Source organism: Hydra viridissima, unplaced genomic scaffold, assembly GCF_058129835.1.
Source record: "Hydra viridissima isolate aposymbiotic clone 2 unplaced genomic scaffold, HvirCarnegie_v1 scaffold_8, whole genome shotgun sequence".
NCBI classification, from domain to species: Eukaryota; Metazoa; Cnidaria; class Hydrozoa; order Anthoathecata; family Hydridae; genus Hydra; species Hydra viridissima.
Window position 1 is genome coordinate 2,240,387 of NW_028324307.1, and position 5,429 is coordinate 2,245,815.

At 28.1% G+C, this 5,429-nt stretch overlaps 1 long non-coding RNA gene across 5 annotated transcripts; it reads right to left on the reverse strand.

Annotated features, from left to right (window-relative positions):
• Positions 1 to 495: 495 nt before the first annotated feature.
• LOC149884487 (uncharacterized) lies at positions 496 to 3,806 on the reverse strand. 5 transcript variants are annotated; one of them, XR_016454619.1, is made up of 5 exons: positions 3,463 to 3,806; positions 2,287 to 2,357; positions 1,592 to 1,775; positions 1,167 to 1,356; positions 506 to 827 (listed from the first exon to the last, which is right to left on the reverse strand). It is a non-coding gene; the product is annotated as an uncharacterized LOC149884487 (long non-coding RNA). The 5 variants fall into 5 exon arrangements; XR_016454621.1 differs by having other exon boundaries at positions 496 to 827; positions 1,167 to 1,775; positions 2,287 to 2,343; XR_016454622.1 differs by having other exon boundaries at positions 496 to 827; positions 1,167 to 1,775; positions 2,287 to 2,343; positions 3,683 to 3,787.
• Positions 3,807 to 5,429: the final 1,623 nt, after the last annotated feature.

Below are 5,429 nucleotides of genomic sequence, written 5' to 3' on the forward strand. Positions count from 1 at the left end.
GCTACAGTTGGGCCAACAGTCGGCTATTTAGTTGGTACCGTGAAAAAAACGTAACGCTTTTACCAACACTTAGCCAACTGTTTTTAAACAATTGTTTGCCATTAACGGCCCAACAGTAATAAAACAGTTGGCTAACAGTTGGTACCATTACCGGCCCAACTATATGATTTTTTTTTCGCGATTTCTTAAATTCACTTTTGCGCTTAAATTGAAAGTGCAAAAGTTATAAATCATGTTTTGAATATTGCTTAATAACAAAGTATAACTTTGCTTTTTCATATTTAATTTTCTATCTAATAGTGATTGTTTGTATATCAGACTTTACCAAACAGTATTACTGTCGACACAAAATATTGTATTATTTATTGATAACTTAGTTGAATACAAAAAAAAGAACAAATTTTTTACACTTTTATTTCCAGAACGTTAAAGAAAAATATTTACAAATAAAGAACTAAAAATATTCTATTATTGTAGTTAATATTATTAAAGGTTTGAAACTAATATTGGCAACTTTAATTAAAAATAATATTGTAAAACGCTAATATTTAAAAACCTGGCGATTTATTAGATAATTATTAATAATAATTAAGAAAAATTAGATTTATAAATAAAATCAAGAAAAATAAGCTTTTATAAATTTTCAAAAGAAAATAATAACTAAATATTCTTTTCATTGATTAACTGCAACTGATTTTTTATAACCTTGCTTTTCGTCTGTCTATTTATTCGCCCATCTCCTTGATCATTTGCGCCCTGAAACCATCTTGAAACCATCGGGTAAATATCTTTATCCTTGGAATTAAGATACTGAATTCTTACTGCTGCTAAAAGAATAAAATGAAAATAAATTTAAAAACTCAATTTATTTTTTGTTTAAATATAAATTATTTTTAAGTTATTTTTAAGCTCTTATATGTATACTTTGCAAATCAAGAATTACATTAACTGGTTAGCAGTTTTAAAAATATGTGCATATGATAATAAGTTCAAGTCACCAAGGGAGAATATAATATCTTACAAATTTACAACTAATGACAACACTGGTAATTGTCATAAGTACTAACATATTATATTCTTTCTTAGTGTTGTAAACATATTTTTGTAAATATAAAAATACAGTTGACTTTAATAGACTAAAAATTTACATAACTAGTAATACTTACATAGTAAGCACTTTAACACAAAATGATAACATCGCAACTTAACCTTGCCCATTCCAGTAGCTATCATCTTACTTGAAGATCCGTTTAGATTACATAAAGCGCTAAAATTTTTGGAAAACATGGCTCCCAACACACATCATATGTATTTTGGACGTTCAACTTTACCGCCAATAGAACGCAGATATTCGACCTAAAAACAAATAATGCTACATATTACAACTTTTTTATTTAAACTATTTTTTCAAAGGTAAATGAAAATGTAATGCGGTATAATATAACTAAGGTATTATTAAATTACCTTTGATAAATTACAATTATAAGACTTATAAAAAAACTTATCTTTGATCTTATAAAATAATAGTTACTAGTTTAAACGCAACCTGAAGACTGCTAGAAACATTATAATACAAAAAATAATTTCAAACTTTATAGAGAGCCATCTCAGATTTCATCTGTATCATAAGGTTAAGCCTCTCCAAATCTTCCTTACTTTCCATTGGAAGGCCAGGGGAACAACAATATCTTCATTATCCAAAAAACTTTGAACTTCTAAAAACTTATTTTTTTGCTCCAGTTCTGTTAATCTTAACTCCAAAGCTGCTAACTTCTCTATAAACATACATAAATAATTAAATAATATTTGATTGCATTTGAATCTTATTGGAAAACTGGTTTCAAAAACACAATCTAGTTTTTAAATTGAAGACATACATGGATAAAGGTGTTATGGAACTCAAATATTTGGAGTTAAAATTTTAAACATTTATGTTATTTATCCCTGTAGGTGAATTGATTGCTGTAAAAATGGTATTCTAGCACATTTTTGTGCTGTGTTATTAAGGCCATGGAAAAGAGCGTTATTTAAAACCTTTATCTGCATAAAAAAGTAGAAATGTGTATTTTTGTAACATGAAATATGTATTTTTTTAAAGCCTTCATCCATTTATGACTTATATTAAAACACAAATTAATTTTTTTTACAAAAAATATAAATAGTTTTCCTTTGTCAATATATGTCAGCATCATAATCAATGTATGTATGCGTAACACATACACAATGTATAACAAGTAGTAAAACAAAACAAAAACAAAAAAACAAATAGTTTATCCAAAACCTTACTTTCCTGATCCCCAAAATTTTGAACAGTTTTCTCATAGTTTTCAGAAGTCGAAGTCCCTTTTAATAAAATGCTATAATTATATGCATTATATGAATATATATATATATATATATATATATATATATATATATATATATATATATATATATATATATATATATATATATATATATAATATAATATAATATAAATGTTATATATGCTTAATATGAAATGTATATGTCATATTGTATATACAATTGCATATACCATTTATTTATATACTGCACATATTATGTCAATATTGTATATGGCATATATTATATGCAATATATACAAAATACATAGGGATGTCTGCCAATATTTTTAGGTGGATTTCTCTGACTTTTCCCTGATACTTTCTTGATCTTCTACCTGTTTTCCTTGATTTAATTTAAAGTTACCCAAATTCAACTTCACAAAAATTGACCTAGATTCGTTTAGAAAAATGCTCTTCAACTGCAAAAATGTAAACAATAATACAACCCACACTAAATGTATCAAGTATTGATACATTTAATATGGGTTGTATAATTGTTTACATTTTTGCAAGTGAAGATTCAAGATTCGCTTGATGCAAGTGAAGTTCATAAAACTATCTGCCAAATAAACTTTTATATTACATGTACTATGTACAACTTATTTAAGTTATGTAAGTTTGATGAAGAGCCATTTTCCCTGATTTCTCCCGTATTTTTTTAAAATACAACCTAATTTCCTTGATTATCCTAGATTTTTTGCAGATATCTGATTTCCCTGACTTTTCCCTGAATTCCCCTGATCTGGCAGACACTCTGTGTGTGTGTGTGTGTATATATATATATATATATATATATATATATATATATATATATATATATATATATATATATATATATATATATATATATATATATATAGATAGATAGATAGATAGATAGATAGATACATACAAACATACATATACATACAGAAATACACACATAAACATACTACTATACACGCACATATACATTTTAGCTGTATTTAAACTTTTGATAATAGTTAAAATAGAGCTAAAATATCTTATACAAATACAACAATGGTGTCATCATAAAAATAAATTAAAAACTCAACCAATGTCAAAAATTATATCTGAATGTGTTACTAATGGATAAATGTAAAATATTTCTACTTACCAGCGTAACGGTTATATTAAGAGGTGTACGAGAGTTTGAGTTTAAAAGTTTAATTAAAGGGTAGAAAAAGCGTTTGAAAGAAAAAAAAATGATAAAAAGCTTCAAACTAAACTAACTCTATTGAATAGTTTTAATCATTGAATGAATCTATTTGAATAATTTTGATAATTAGTCGCATGGTCTAAGTGAATATATTTATAATATACATTTACAAACTTACGGGAAACTTACGATTCAAAAACACGCGGTATACAGTCGGTTAATGGTTGGCAAGAAATGCCAACAGTTAGCCAACTGTAGCCAATACTGGCCCGTCAGTTGGACCAACTAAAGCGTGTTTACTGGGTAGTTTATCCAAAAATTTACACTGTTAAATACAAATCATTGAAAAGTAGCTCGTTCATACCACTTCCAAAAGTTTGGCTTCTATTAAGTCTAATATCAATATCAAAAATGAGGAGGAAAAACTCGTTTTGAAACAAGCTTTAAAGTGGCCAGCTTGCAGTCCATATCTGGACAGCAAGCTGGCCTATTCAAAGCTTGAATATTAGTATTATTTAAGTATTCAGTAACAATATGTGCCGTATAAGGTTTAGCATTATCCTGCATAAGAAGGAATTCATCTCCAATGTACAGAGCAAAAGGTGCCACAAAAGGTTCTAAAATGTCTGCTACACATATTTTTGAGACATCCATCATCAATAAAAAAAACTCTGTGCGAGCTGCTAAAGATATTCCGCCCCATACTGTCAATGAGCCGCCTCCATCTAACAGCAGTTCCATGAACCTTAGCAAGTTGTTGGAGACTTCGTGCAGTACTGAACCCTTCTCTCAGTGTTTGAAGTATTATAAATCGGTCCTTCACGGCATTCGTAGCTCGTGATCTACCTGGCCATGTCGTCTAACTTGATCATTGGTCTCTACAAACTTTTGTAGAACCCTATCGACTATTGTAAGACGCTCCAAATTTTACACCTAGTCGGCGATTTGTTAATCGTTCATTTGACAAAGTAAAAATTGCAACACATTTATCACGACTTAAATTTCGTCTAGAACGCTGCATTGTGAACAGATGTGTTGCTCAAATGACAGTTATCTTATACTGTTAAAACCATTTAACAGCAATACATACTTTTCTTTTAGAAGTGAGGTTTAATTACAGCAAAACATGCTACATATGAAAAGCTGCCATAATTTAGAAATTAAATGAAGGAAACGGAATAAAACCTACAAAAGGCGTAACAAACATTAATATTATCTTTGTAATTGATAAATTCGGGAAATACATGAGATTTTTTAAAAATAAGTTGGAATTTATAAGTAGTGCGTTAATTTTGCGGTAAAGTGTACATAGAAATATTTTGGCAGCCTATTAAAATTCTAATAGTGTAAAAAATTTTGCATTTTCTTAACATAAAAATTGTTTTAAATTGTGAAAACGGGAGTTTTGACTTCTTAATGGATGTCATTAAACAAGATATATGACGAATGAGAAAATGATAGAAGACCAAATATCAATCATGATGGGACATCAACATGTTAGCTGACTATTGTTGGTGTGTTAAAAGCGACAAACCAATATTGCTTCACAAGCAAATGCCATTAAGAACTTCATTCCTTGGGAAACGAATTTTTTACAACCTCGGTTAAGTTCATATGTTGTTGGTAGATTTTGGTTTAAAAAAAGAGTTAAGCTAAATAATAGTTTCGTTTTCTTCCAGTTTAGAAATAATTGAAATTGATTTAATAAGTTTGATGAAACTAACAGATTTCTTTTAAAATAATGCATTTCTAAGAATAATTCAGGTCAAATTTTTCAGATACTGCCGTACAATGTCTGAAAAATTTGACTTGATTAAGCAAAACAAATGGCATATTTTGATTTTGGAAGTCCATTTTAATAAGGAATACCTCAGAATCCCCCATGAACAGAAAGTTTTTTTCAAAAGCTGGCTAGTGTAGTTGCT